A 14,753-nucleotide genomic window follows, 5' to 3' on the forward strand; every position below is an offset into this window, starting at 1 on the left:
AGAAAAACATTATAAAAATAAAAAAGGTTGATATAAAGTAATTGATAAAACATAAATAAAACAAAACAAGGACATGACAGAAATAAAGTTATAAATAAATATAAAATGTGTAATAATTTTTAAATTAAATTAAATATTAAATGTTGATAATGAGTTAAAAAAAAAACTCGAAACATTTCATAAGATAAAAGTTTAAGGAAGTGTGAAGGATTTAACTTTTCTTAAAATAATATGAAGATTTTTACTTATCTTTTTGTTTTTTTAAGTTGCAGTATCTAAATGACTCAGCAATGTTTTGTTTCATTTTATTTTAAAAACTTTGATGACGTTTCGTTTTTACTCATAGCTGATAAGAATCTTACTCATCATATTTTTGATTAGTAAACTACATTTGTTTTTTTAAATAATTTATATATATTAATGTTCATAATAAAACAAAGTTTTACAATTTCAAATTTCATTCTATGATGAAGTGTCGTCAGTGTCGCTTAACGGATGTTGTCACAGCTGGAAGCCTATCACTTCAGGTCTTCCAGCCAGCTCGTGCATTGTTCAACTGATAATGGGAAAATAAATCACTAAATTTTCTATGTATTTATTAATAATGGCAACGATTGTAAATACAATGCAATTTTATATAAATTGTAAATTAAAAAAAACATGTAATTTTTTTAATTGGTTCAAATAATTTAGTTTATCCTCTAATTTTCGTTTATCTTGTAGACATGATAAAAAACGTTTAGAATAGCGACGGATTTTATTTTATTTTGTAGCTCGCAAATTGAAGGCCGTGGAAAATTTTATTTGCGTGGTTTAGGTATTTATTAATTTCAATCTTTACTTTAGATTTAAAGGAAGCTCATTCATTCATTATTTCTTCTGTATTTATTTGCATCACTATTTTGAATATATGTGTACATAAATGACTCATAGCTTGCCTTACTAAAATATTTATTCCAATGAAAACCATGAATTATTGGATCTGTTTTGGATCAATCAAACCAAGATTGAATAAAGAATAAAAGGAAAGCCGGATAATTGATAAATGGTAAATTGATAAATTTACAATAACACGAACAACTGTGCAAAAATACACAAGGTGGTAACTGATATTTTTTTAAGAATTGAATTTTTTTCTATCTACGGCTTTTTTGAGGCCTATTTCGTAAATTTTTAAAAGAATCTTTAGAAAATTTTGATTCTTGAAAGAATTTTAAGTGACTCCTGAATAATAAGTAACAAATTGTAATTAAAAAAAAAATTTCACTATGTAAAATTTTCATTTTTTCTGTTATCATGTTCTACAACCGAATGCCTAAAATATTTTTAAAAATTTTATCATTAAATGTAATAGGAATAAGGAATCCAAACAAGTTATCAGGCTGAAGGTACTATCTGACTAGCTATAGATAGTGGGGAAATGATCGATCAATCTCTAAGAGAATGTTTGCTGTTCTAATGGAACATCCAGTGAAACCCTGTCCGTTATCCAAAGGTAATACTTCCTCTATTCTGAGTTCTGTCACAATAATACAAGATCATAGGAAATCCTCAAGTAAATATCTGTAAAATATACGCTTTTTACATTGAAAAATAATGTGTTTCTATCAAGAGATAAGTAAAATAGAAACCCACTTATCCATCCTATTTGGGACATAGAAATAGCTCATTCATATAGAGTGAATAGAAAACACCCTCCGGTACTAATTTATTAATAATGTGAACCACTCATGAAGGGTTAGGAGTTCAGTACTTAGTACGGGAGTTTTTTTTTTATTTAACTATGGATTAAACTAGGTGATTTTTTTCTAGATCACGCTCAACCGCCAGATTTTCCTCCCACCGGTGGACCAAAGTCCACTTTGGGTACTGCTCAGTGGACAAGGAGGGCTCCAGAACCATTCGAAAAATGTACAAAACAAGTAATTTATAAACATTTGTGGAAAACGGCTAAATTATTTTGATTATTCAGATGAAGCTTTTTTTTTTTTTTTTTTTTTTTATTATTTTTTTTTTTTTAATATTTATTTATTGCTATTTACAACTGTACATTATAATAAATTTAGTAAATCTGAAAAGTTAAATTGGATTGTTACAAGCGTGTAGAGAAACTACCCGTTGGTAGCACTCTAATGACATTTTACATTAGATGATCTCGTGGCCATCTTCTTTTCAGGCGCCTCGGAGGATTGTCAGGAATGGAAGAGGATGGAAGATTAGAAACTAGGGGGTTTGAGTGGTTGGAGAGTTTATAATGGAAGGAGTGATATCTGGTTCGGGCTAGATCGGTTACATAGGGAACATTAAGTTCTTTATGTATTATTTTATTTGTGACAAAGTAAGGAGCATTGACGATTAGAAGAAGCTTTAAAAATAATTTATTTATAATCATAACTGTGATAAAAGTATAAGTCAGAAAATGACGGAAATAAAGTTTTTTTTTACGTTTATTTATTTTAAGAGATATAAAACATTTTGAGATTCCGAATTATATTGATTTTACCAATTGCTTAGGATAGTTCCTTTAATCTGTATTGAAAACAAATGTCTCCCTATCCATGTTCCAGAGTAAAAATTAATATATAACTATTTAGATGAGTAATATAGTTATAATAGAAGGTTGTTTGTTACATACAACCCCTCCAAAAAGCCCTAAAGGGTCGGGAACAGAAGAGAAACCCTCAAAGCTGTGGGGGCAGTTTGTAGCCTATCGATTGCTCTGACTTCCTTAGGGCTTCAACTGCCTTTTGCCACCAGACCAGAATTATTGTCAGTTTGTAACATTAATACTTGTAATATTCGTAACATTAATAGCATTAAATATCGTTTAATTTGCATTAATATAAATCACTATAAAACTATGGCTTTTCTGGATTTTTACTTTCAATCAGAGTAAATTATTTTAATTTAAAACCGTTATGTTACATATATATGCAATTGTAGCTCTGCTTTTGATATACAATTTAGAAAAACTCGTATTTACCTCTCATCCAACTCATATTTTAATTTCTGAATATTCATGTACGAATTATTATTATTTTATTTTTTTGCAATGTATATATATTAAGGCCCATTGCCAAGTGACAGATCTCTGTAGTAATATTACCGTTAAATCAGTGGCGAGCTTTGACAGAACATGTCTACATTCTCGCAGTAAACCTAACAAACAGGAAACATATAAGTTTGTAAGTTATAGCGTCATGAGGCTATAAGCCTTGCCTGCTAACAGATAGTTGATAGTGCCAGTTGCATTATCAACTATCAAGCATATCCTACAACAGAATTGTCACGACTGTAATGGTACATCTTCACTTGATATACAATTTAGCAAAAACTCATATTAACCTCTCATCCAACTCCTATTTTAATTCCTGAATTTTCAGTTACGAATTATTTTTGTTATAATGTATACCTGATTGTATTATGTATCTGGTTGTATTGTCTATGGAATGATAATGCCTGCGAAAGTCTTTAATATTACTGTCGTGGAACCTGGTCTTTAAATTTGAGCTAATTACTTATTACTCCATATTTTCTTTATTTACCTTTGGTATACGAATTTAAGATATATTTTAATTTAAGACAATAAATATCTAAAACTGGTTTGTATAAAAATTAAGAAATCTGATACTAACAGAGGTGTTCAGTAAACGCCCACTTCGGTCGACGAGTTGTTAAGATCGCCAAGGAACAAATTACAAGGCGACCCGGTAACTAATATAATTATTTAGTTAAAATATCGTTTACACGAGTTGTGGCAGCACGACAGAGCAGCAACACATGCACGAACCCAACAGATCATAGGGTCCGACTCATCAATAATCGATACGCTGCCTCTCTGTCGCACTCTTAACTGCTGACTTCACGAAATCAATTTATCAATTTTCTTTCCATTTTTACATATGACATAAGTATAAACTTCCATAAATTTTTCAATATTTCACATATATATTTTGTAAATACTGTCTATTGCATAATTACAAACTTTTAATAGGCCACCTTTGCTTTGAACAGAGGTATAGATAACTTATGTTCAAAACCAATTGTCAAGTGAGTTACATCTTAAAAACAAAAAAAGTGCATTTTTATTTTTATTAGCGCCAATCCGAAAATTATTTTTCAAAAATTTTATACACTATCCTATAAATCTGAGCCACAGAACAGTTTTTATTTTACCAATCAAGGTATTAACTATACTTTATTCGGAAAAAAAAAGATATCATCAAACTGTTCTGTAAAAGTTAGGGAAATATGGCGTAGTGTCTTCTACCTATGAGTAATAAATATAAATTAATTAAAACTGAGCATTGATCAAGAAAATTCTATTTTTTTTTCGTAACCTCCTTTATTATTAAATTTATAAAAATGCATAATACAAATTACAAATGTATACTATCCTACTACTTCCTGGGATTGCCTTGTGGCATTGTAAGGTTCGTTGCAGGGTCCAATCAAGGTAGTCAAATCATGAAGCTAACGCCAGTGAATTATTCATATTTCTGTTTCATTTAAATATAAAAGTATGATCAGAAAGGGTTCTGAGCATACCCGTATAGGGTACATGGGTAGATACAAAAATAAAAAAAAAACGTTAAAAAAATCGGAAAATTTCAAAACGATTTGTAGTGTTAATGTCCACAATATAAATTAAACTCGTCATACTGTAAAATTTGTATTATCGAAAATACACCCCAAGCTCAGTTTTTCGAATACATTCCTTATTGACGAAATTTTTAATTGCAGAAATCCTTATAAAAAATTAAGTGATTTCTATCTTTATGAACGATATTATAGGCAGGTTAAACTGATTAATCCAGGGCAAATTGGAAACTTTGAAGCGACAAATTTCATAAAATATCCAAGAAGTTGAAGACACGGAAGCAACAGTCATTACCTCACGCTATTCGGAATAATTAAACTGTTGCCAACTTCTTCTCGTTAATATAACAATAATCCAAATGGCCAAAGGATTAAGGAAAAAAAACAAAAGTTATCCTTTCCGAGAAATATGACCTAAATAATGGAAGGATCAATGAAACTGATAAAGGATTTCTCGAGGTCTTATGAGACCTTACCTCCATTACCTGTTATATAATTGATAGAAGCAGCCCTAAATAGGGGTTGCACGCAAAATCAATTTTCTCATTGGTTATTCAAGAGCCAATAGAGTTGAGAGGGCCACTCCTTCGTTATTATGTTACGCTCGAGAACCCCCCTCCTACCATCCCCTCTTCTCTCAGTTTCTAGGAGTGGATTTTCTTTCCACAATCAGGATAAAGTAGTCACTATTAGCGCAATACGTTATTCGATTATTTGGTAATAATAAAACAAAAATTTGTCGGAGTTTTTGGTACTCTATACCAATACCATAAAAAACTAATTATCAGCATCTCGCCAATTTTCAGGGCTGAATTCCTTCCGATCCTAGTCCAGAGGAAGCCCATCAAAGTGGCGCTAATTAATAATTAATAATTTATATACCTTTGTTGAATACTACCCGAATCATATTCCTAAAATAAGTTACATACGGTCAACTAGTAGTCTTCCAAATTTGTTTAAAGCAAAATATAGCCTCAGACCGAAGCCTAAGTGGTGTAGCTGTAAATGTCTGAAAGAATTTGGTTTAATTAAGTTGGAGAGAGATATAAGATAGTATCTCATTTATAATTTCAAATTAAGTCAATTGATCATTTTGTATTTTTAATTTGTAACTTCACACATTCAAACCAATATTTTCGGCATTGCAAAAAGCACATAAATCCATGTAAAAATGCCACAAATCCTAAAATGACAAAATTTCAAGATACATCCCTTTGGTTTTAGACCTCTTTTAATGGCTTCATTTAAAATTCAAATATTAAAGAAAAAGAAAATTTTAAAACAAATTATTAACGATATTCATTCTTAAAATAATGGATATAAATATTTATCTGGACAATGATATGGTTGAGGACAGTAAATAATTTACATTGATTCCCCAAGTGGACGGATGGAGTGACGGACTGTGGACTGAGGACTGATAGTGCCACTCATTACCGCTAACTCACTATCGATTAGCCAGTCCCTAAATAATTTAGTTAGGACTGGTCACTACTCTATCCTCCTATATTATAGGCAATCTCTACAAATATTTTAGTTTTGAAATTATAGCCTCATTCTTACGTTTTTTGACCCAATAACAGTCTTAGAACAAGTTTAAACAAAACAATCAACAACAAACCTTAAATTATTTTATTTAGTATGAATTAGTAGTTTGATTAGAGTTAAAAGAAAAAAAAATATCATAGTAGTTTTACTTTAAGAATGATGTAGACAGGTGTGTATTAAATAGATAAGCCGATAGAGTATTATCACATTCCCTAAACTTATTTTAATATTACAATCAAACCAATATTTAATAGGTTGAGCATTTTTTTCGCATATTATTTTTGTAATAAGGAAATAAAAATCCGAATATTTATTTCCGAAACTAAATAAAATTTTGAAAGAAATTGAATTATTGATTATAAAATGTTTACATCTTTATAAAAGTTACAAGTCTTTAAAAGTAAAAATATTACCTAAATCTTATTTTAATGCTATTAAAACATGTTAGCATTGATATTATATTAAAATTACTCAACTGTTTCATAATTTTCAAAAATAAAATAAATGTAATTAAAATGTAAATTGCGATGTAAAGTGAGGGATAAATATTAAAATGCTGAAAACTGCAATGTCAATCATCTGAAACAAACGTAGCGATAGTTTTTTTTTTTTAATTTCTAAAGAAAAACTATTAAAATTAACAGGTATTATTTAATTTCCACGATATAATTGTTGCAACAAAGATATATATTTTCGAAAAACATATTAGGGGTTTAGAATGACTACAGAATTAGTCAAGTTGGGCTTATTTTGAGAAAGTGGATGTATTGTTAATATACTTAAATGATGTATGCTGCATGTATGTTGCATACGCAATATTGAATTACATATCATGAATTGAAATTATATAAGAATAATATAGAAATATCAACTAAGCAAGTTTATTAAAATTCACTTAGATGTCAATATTTGATTTTATGAGCATATACCCAAACTTGATTTAGTAAAGAAGTGTATGTTATTCATATTCTTTTTGTTTGTAATTTGAAATTTAATCTCAGGAGTGAATGAATCAGATTTAGTTCCAAGTTTAATGACGAACGTCTTTAATATGAGGGTCCAAAGTCATTCTTTTGCCAAAGGCTAGTCTGAGGTATTGTACTCACCCTATTTGGGGGATGGAACAGTTTTTAGGTAGAAGTTATATGGTTCCAAAAAAATATTAATTGTACAAATTAGTCGACTCAAACCGAAAAAAATATGAATATATCTCCTCATTAATTAATAATAAAACCGCTCGAAAATTCAATTCAAACTAGCTCCAAAATATCTTAATGAAGAAAAATACTCTGGTTGACGATAAAAATTTAAAAAATACCATACTCATTAAAACTATTTATTCTGCACCAACGTTTTACCCCACATTCCAGAGCTTTCAGCAAACAAATAAACTAAAGATTGAAGAACTACTCCCAACCAAGGTGATAGTTCAGATGAAGCCCAGCGAAACGTTGGTCAGAATAAAGAGTTTAATTTAAATTTTATATTTTTATACGATTTTTATTATAGTAATTTTTGGCAGAGCATATAATATTTTAGTATATAAATTTATATATTTTTGTGTGTGTGTTTAAAATATGATTACTCATCATTTAAACGAAACGTAAAATCAACCTGCAATCAAATCGAATCTCAGAAATGAAAATAAAAAATTAAATCAATACAGAAAAATACATTACTATTTTAAGTAGGTATTTTCTGTGAATTTTAATTCACTTCCGTAGAGTAGATTTTACTATAAACATGACGAAAGCTATTTTCCCTAAGTGAATATGTACCAAATAAATACACTTAATAAATACTATAAAACTGAAGCGAGAGTGAAGTAAATGGAGTGAAGTAAATAGGAGAGTATTGTTTTGTTTGCGGGCTGAGATGAGATTAGATCTGGGCGGCCAGAGTGAGCTTGCGCGCGTCTTGCGGGTACTGTCTACCCTCAGCGCCGTGAGGGGGTTGTGGTGGGGGCTTCGTAGCCCCACTATATTGCTCTCTATTTAACACGTATCTTATTAGAGGACATTTGAGACAGAATTTAACTATGTTACTAAAATATAGTAAATAAAATATATTATATTTATATCATTAAATCATAAATTTATCTTAAATCGGAAAAAATAATAATAAAAAAAAATTAAAACATTTTTACATCTCTTGTAAACAATCACATTAAAATATATACAAAACAAAAATAACTCCTATAATAGTGGATATGCTAGGTTCTCTGGATCACGTTGAGGAATATGAGGTACAATAGTATATAAAAATAAAAAATTATTGTTATAAATCAGCAGTACATTTTTCACTTTAATGCTTCTTGTGTGAGCCTAATAAATTTATCGATCAAATAAAATTTAGGAAAATTCAATCCTAACTTTTTTGGATTAAAATAGGAGGAAAAATAATCATTAATCTCAGATAGAAGAATAGTTATTATCATATAAGTGTTGAGGGCTTTTCTGAGCATGTCGGTAATTATTAACGAAATTTTCAAATATAAAATATATCATAAGAAGTTTAAATAAAAAAAAGAAATAAGGGTTTATATTTTAGAAGTGTTTAATAATACATTTTAATAATTCCGTTTCAGAGTTAGAAATACATTATTATAGGAATAACACTTAGAAACATCTTGGGATTAATAAAATAAAAAAAAATTAAATCATTTTACAAAACTTATTAAATTTTACATAAATAATTAAAAATAATAACTGACTCAGCTAAGAATAAATATGAAATAACCAAAATTCGAACCTCGAGGAATGATAAATAGTTTAATATTGAACACTTACTTGCAAATTAAAAAAAAAAAAAGTAAAATTTAATTAAAAAAATTAAAACATGCAGTGTCAATTTTCTTATCCATTAAACGAAATGACTATTCAAAAATATAACTTAATAGAACGAAATAATTGCCAGAAATATTGGTTATTAACATATAATAATAATAATCGGAACCACATATTAAGTTAATCAGGTCAGCTTAACGGTGCCAGCACATCAAATATATTGAATAAATAATAATTCATATCAATAATTTGGCAAACCAGCGTTGTTATAATTTCTGTAGATTTGATTATGCAAATTATAAATTATAATCGATATTTTACAGAATTTAAATATAAGTTTTTATTAATAATTTTAGAAATTCAGGTTCAGAAAAATTATTTTTGGTAACTATCATTTTTCTTAAGTACATGTTTACATCACGAATAGTTAACAATGTAATATGGGACAAAATATAAAAATAAATTCGAATTATGGGAGAATATTCAGTAGAGAAAGAAATATATATCTATGAAAGGAGTGGATTGGATATATTGTGCGTTTTAAAATTTCACACTATGAGAGCTAAATGAGATAACGAGAACTGGCTTAGGCTTAGTGTACTGATAACAATATTGATAAGATAAAAGCTTTAATCCTTCCTTTTATCCACTCCGCCATATCAATCCGGCTTTTATAAAGCAAACATATTTTTCCTTGTTAAAAAAGAGATACCATTAGTATTGAAGTAAACAAAGGGTTTTAAAGTTACCAGTATAAATAAAAAATAATTTCGGAATCAAAATAAGCTTATTTTATAAAAAACTAAACAAAAAAAAAATTAAATTAAACAGAATTTAAATGTAATTGTAATGTTAAGACCAGAATAAAGTAACGTAATAAAACCCGGAAATAAAGTAATTGACACAGGTAGAGTTAGTTATGATCCGGCGGCGAGGTGGAGACGCTGTTGAGGCCGGAAACGCTTAATGCACTAGAAATGGCCCAACGATTATCATACTAAACGCTCCACTATACAAGGTCATCACTTCCCCAACATATATATGAAACACCTAAGCACTTGACAAATATTCACTCGATATAAAAATTTGATTAGATATAAAAAATAAAAACAAGTTCCACTTCATTAGTAAAAATAAACAAATACGAATACCACAATTATAAAAAAAAAAGTACATAAACATTCAAATATACCACTCAATTGACTATGAACTAAAAAAATACACAGTAACTTTTCAAAAAATTCTTATGAGTAGAGGTCCTTCAAGGAAGAAAGGAAAACAAGTATTAACAAGAAATCATTTCACTACAAAAAGCCTGGGACATTACAAGCATATTAACTACTCATAAAGCAGGGATATATCTTTTTTTTATTTAATTCAGCTTTAGGATTTTTTTGTTTTTCGTTTCGGAGCAGGGAAGACACAAAGGGTAAAGCACGTTTGAAGATTGAAGCAAACAAATATGGAGGGATGTCATGCAACAGGATCAAACAAAACAAGGCAACAGATTACTCCCAATCGGGCAACATGACGTTACGCGAAATTTCGCGACCCATTTTCGTATTTCGTGCACCAGGGAAAGTAATCTCACAAATTGATTGTTGTTAATTTGTACCTATTCCATTAAAATAATTAAAGCAAATTTGAAATTTTTAACGGAAATGTTTACAATTCAATGGTGTAATATAAATATTGTTTACCAAATTTCCCATTAATTTTTATTTTGAACTGATTTCCCAATAATTATTTATTACAATAACCAAAATAAAAAAAAAAAAGTATTGAAAGTTACGAAAACAAATATTTAAGGAAAAATAATTTATGATGTGTATTTGCTTATTTTTCACTAGAATTAAAGATATTACGTGAATTGTATTTTCAATAATTTTTAAATACAGATATTATCTAATTTTTAGCCTATAAGAACTTGCAGTTTAAAGTTAAAATAAAATCACAAAACTAAAAACATAACATTTCAAAACATCACTTGACACTTCACATTTAAAATTGAAAAAAAAAAAAAAAAATGAGCCCGCTAACTTTTTATTCTTGATACTCTTAAGGAAATAGGATTAAACATAAAACCATCATTCAAAAAAACAAAACCAATGAGTGAAAAAACTCAAACAAAACAAAAACTCACTCAATTAATATACTGCAAGCTTTTTGAAACCACGCAAAAGCAAAATTTTCAAACAAATCATACTTTTAACAGTAAAAACAAAACAAAAATTAAATGTAATAAGTCATTGTTAAATTGGCCTAAACAGTTTTGGGGACACCATAGCTGAACACTGAGGAAAAGAGAAATTTTATTTATTTTTTTATGTTTCTACCCTCCTAATTTGTCAAAATAATATTTAAATTAAAATTTAAAAAAATCAAATCGAATATCATGAACTCTGGAATTGTTCTGACAAGAGACCTCTTCGAATTAGTCGCAGATAATAAATTTAAGAATATAAAAGTTCGTAAAATAATAATTTTTAAAAAAACATAATAACTACATATGTCAAAGTATTGCAATAGTTTTCAATGTTTTATTTTCACCAGTCCGTAATTTGGAAACATTTTAATTGTAGCTAAGCAAAAGACCTTGAGTTCATTAGTACCGAATATAATTGATGAAAAAAGAAAATTTAAATTGTTATTAGAATTTTTTTTCTAAGTATCTATGTACAATTAGTCAAAACTAAGTAACAGAGTTCATAATATTAGATTTAAATCTTTCTCTATTAATTTAAAGATTGTTATTTTTATTAATTTTTTTTGGGGGGGAGAGGAGTGGATTTTTCGATATGTATTTCAATTTAATTGTGGTTTATTTAGAATGAAGTAAAAACCCGTATAGATCGGATTGGTGCAGTAATCCATATAGTAAAGCTGACGACGATACATCCCCACCACACTCCACATCCCGATGTATACACAAGGCACAAAGACCGTTTAGAAAACATACCACCATGTCCCCACCACATCGGCTCGCTTTTTTATCAACGCCGACCGACACCACACACACGAATCGTTACGCGGTGACATATTCCGCCCAGGAAACACAAGGATAAAAAATAATAAAAAAAACACATAAAGCATCTTCCACCGACAGTGAAGTATTTACACTTGACAAATAAAACAAAATTAGGGAACGTGAAGTGCAGACAAGAAGGAATTGTGCTCTATGTACAGTGCTAGAGTTCCAACGAGGGTACACAAACATAAAGGCAAATAAACCGAAAATGAATTTTTTTTTTTATTTTGACGAAGTAAAATCTAGACCAAAAAATCTTACCAATCTAGACTGAGGTCAAGGTAGCTCATGTCCTGATTTCAACTAGTCCTTGAGCACAATTTTCTATCCTGACTCATCGCACACTATCCTGCTTCACCACTCTTTTCACTGTCGTCCCAGCCTCACATAAATCACTAGCGTCGATTTTTTTTATTTTTATTTAATTTGAAAAAACAAAACAAAACAAGAAAACTAAATATTGTACCCAGAGGGGAACAATTGGAAAGATTAAGAGAAGAAAAGATTAGTGTATAGGGTCGAAGTGTGACGACCAATAGGGACTTGTGTATACATCGAGAATCGGCCTATTACCCCATGTAGGGGCCCGGCCAGCCGTCTTCCCTCTTTGTATTTTATATATTGTTATTATTATTAGGATCGGTGGTAGTTGTCTTGAAGAAGATAGAAACCAAAAGAGAAGATAGAAAAGAGATTCGTCTACCTGTAGGCGGTATAGCCGAGCATCGGACACAACACACATAAATTGGATTATAGTAGTATGGCTGGTAGTAGTATGTAGTAGTAAGGTTTAGAATCACTCGCGACACAGACAAAGGACACAGACAGACACAGGCTGCCACACGACACCACTGGCAGATGCGGACTGGAGCTAGACTGAACGAGAGGGTTCCCCCTCCACTTTGGTGTAGGTGCGCTGTTGCCACATCGTGCCGCGAAGGCGAACCCTTATCACCCTCCTCTCTCGTCGAGTTCACCTTACTTACTCCCACTTAATATTATATACATATATACTTACTGTCATATAGTTACTCCCACTTGATATTATATACATTATACTTTACTGTATGTCATCTGTAATTTTATACTAATACACCACTCGATAACGTCACAGTTTATTCTTTCGCTATGCTAACATAACTTATTTACTAGCCGCTATGTACACATATGGCTACACTGTTCCTAAAATTATATATCCACAGTTATATTAGGTACATCTAAAACAATAAACGCGTTTTTTACTTTATGGCTTTGATTAAATGTGGAATTACTCATTAAACAACATGTCAATAAATACATAAAACACTTAGATGAAAAACTCATCGTTGCACTAAATTACACTATACATTAATACATTATTATTCTATAGTTAAAAATCTTTTATGGAGGAATTGACAAAAAGGAATTTTAAATGAAAAAATAAATAAATACGAAGGAGATGGTCAGGGCCAGATAAAGGCCTACAGCCCTGATGAAGACCTACAACGTCGGTCGAAACGTCAGCAGAAAATAAATAAATAGTTGACTACTATTTTTTCTTCCTTATTGATGGCAACCCTGACTAATTAACTTAATTTTACCTCGGAAGAAGATAGTTGACCGTATTAAGAAGATATTACGAAGATAGTCTGGGTGGTGGTCAATAAAGGCATCGAAATAGTAGGAAACAATTTATTGTTAACTAACGTTTCGCTCCACTTTACAGAACTTCATCAAGGCTAAATGAAAAACATGATATAAAAATTTTAAGAATTGACCTAACATTAAAACAAATATACTGACAAAATACGAAAATATGTAAAAAAATATATAACTTTTTTTTGTTTATAAAATATATAAAAGAAATAATAATCATAATTTAAGGAAAAATGTATATGTGAGGACTAGAAACCAGTAACTAATGGATACAGCCTGGGGTGATAGAACTCTAAATACTAGAGTAATAAATTGTAGAAAAATGTTGGTTAGAACTAGTTATAAATTTGGTTAAGAGGTGGGTGTAAAAAATTAAACAGAAAGTGGAATAATTATGGTAAAGGTGAGGTATAGTAGCAAGTAAAAAGAAACACTAAGAAGATTAATAAAAATAACAAATAAACATAGCTGGGAGTACCTGTCAGACTGAATCAGAAGGGGTATTCATGATGTTGTGTTAAATGTAAAATGTTTTACCATGTTAATTTTGTTAAGTATAGGATTGTGAGAAGCCTTATTTAAAGTCATGTTATATGTTAAATACATAAGAGCTCCTAGTGGATTTTCTGAGAAGCTTGTTTTATAACCTTTTCTTCCAAAACTTCATGTTATTGTTTACTTCTAAGTTTTGATTAAAGTAATTTATTACAACATGCCTAAATTGAGTATGTCATCTAACTTGTGAGGAAGCGAGGCTAGATGAGTTAATTGGCAACTATCATTACATTATTATTATTGTGATCTATTGCTTTATTAGTTATGAAAAACATCTAAAACAATACTAATAAAAAAACAGACTGCGAGCAAGTAACGTAACATGACAAACAAAATGATGATTTCATGAGGCCCGTGACGTCATTGTCCATTTAAACAGACTCTCGATCATGTTAAATGTTATGTCGTTTTAACATGGGAAAATATGAAAATATTTCTCTTAGCTGTTCAACCGTTCGCATTGAACAGCTCTGATGAAGCCCTGCAAAGTGGGGCGAAACGTCGGACATTAAAATAGTTTTAAACTATTTGTTCTTTTTTTGACCGCAACCCTGACCATCTACTTATATTTAAATCTTTATGATCAACTATATATACATATA

The 14,753-nt window shown here is 29.7% G+C and overlaps 1 long non-coding RNA gene across 3 annotated transcripts in view; it reads right to left on the reverse strand.

The window, feature by feature from the left end:
• The window catches only part of LOC136796857 (uncharacterized), a 138,262-nt gene extending 125,410 nt beyond the window's left edge, over positions 1–12,852 (reverse strand). For all 3 annotated transcript variants that reach the window (XR_010844626.1, XR_010844628.1, XR_010844627.1), the window contains exon 1: positions 12,223–12,852. This is a non-coding gene — a long non-coding RNA (uncharacterized lncRNA). The remainder of the gene's footprint in view (positions 1–12,222) is intronic.
• Positions 12,853–14,753: the final 1,901 nt, after the last annotated feature.

This window comes from Halyomorpha halys, unplaced genomic scaffold (genome assembly GCF_000696795.3).
Source record: "Halyomorpha halys isolate HHAL.00 unplaced genomic scaffold, Hhal_1.1 Scaffold1373.1, whole genome shotgun sequence".
NCBI classification, from domain to species: Eukaryota; Metazoa; Arthropoda; class Insecta; order Hemiptera; family Pentatomidae; genus Halyomorpha; species Halyomorpha halys.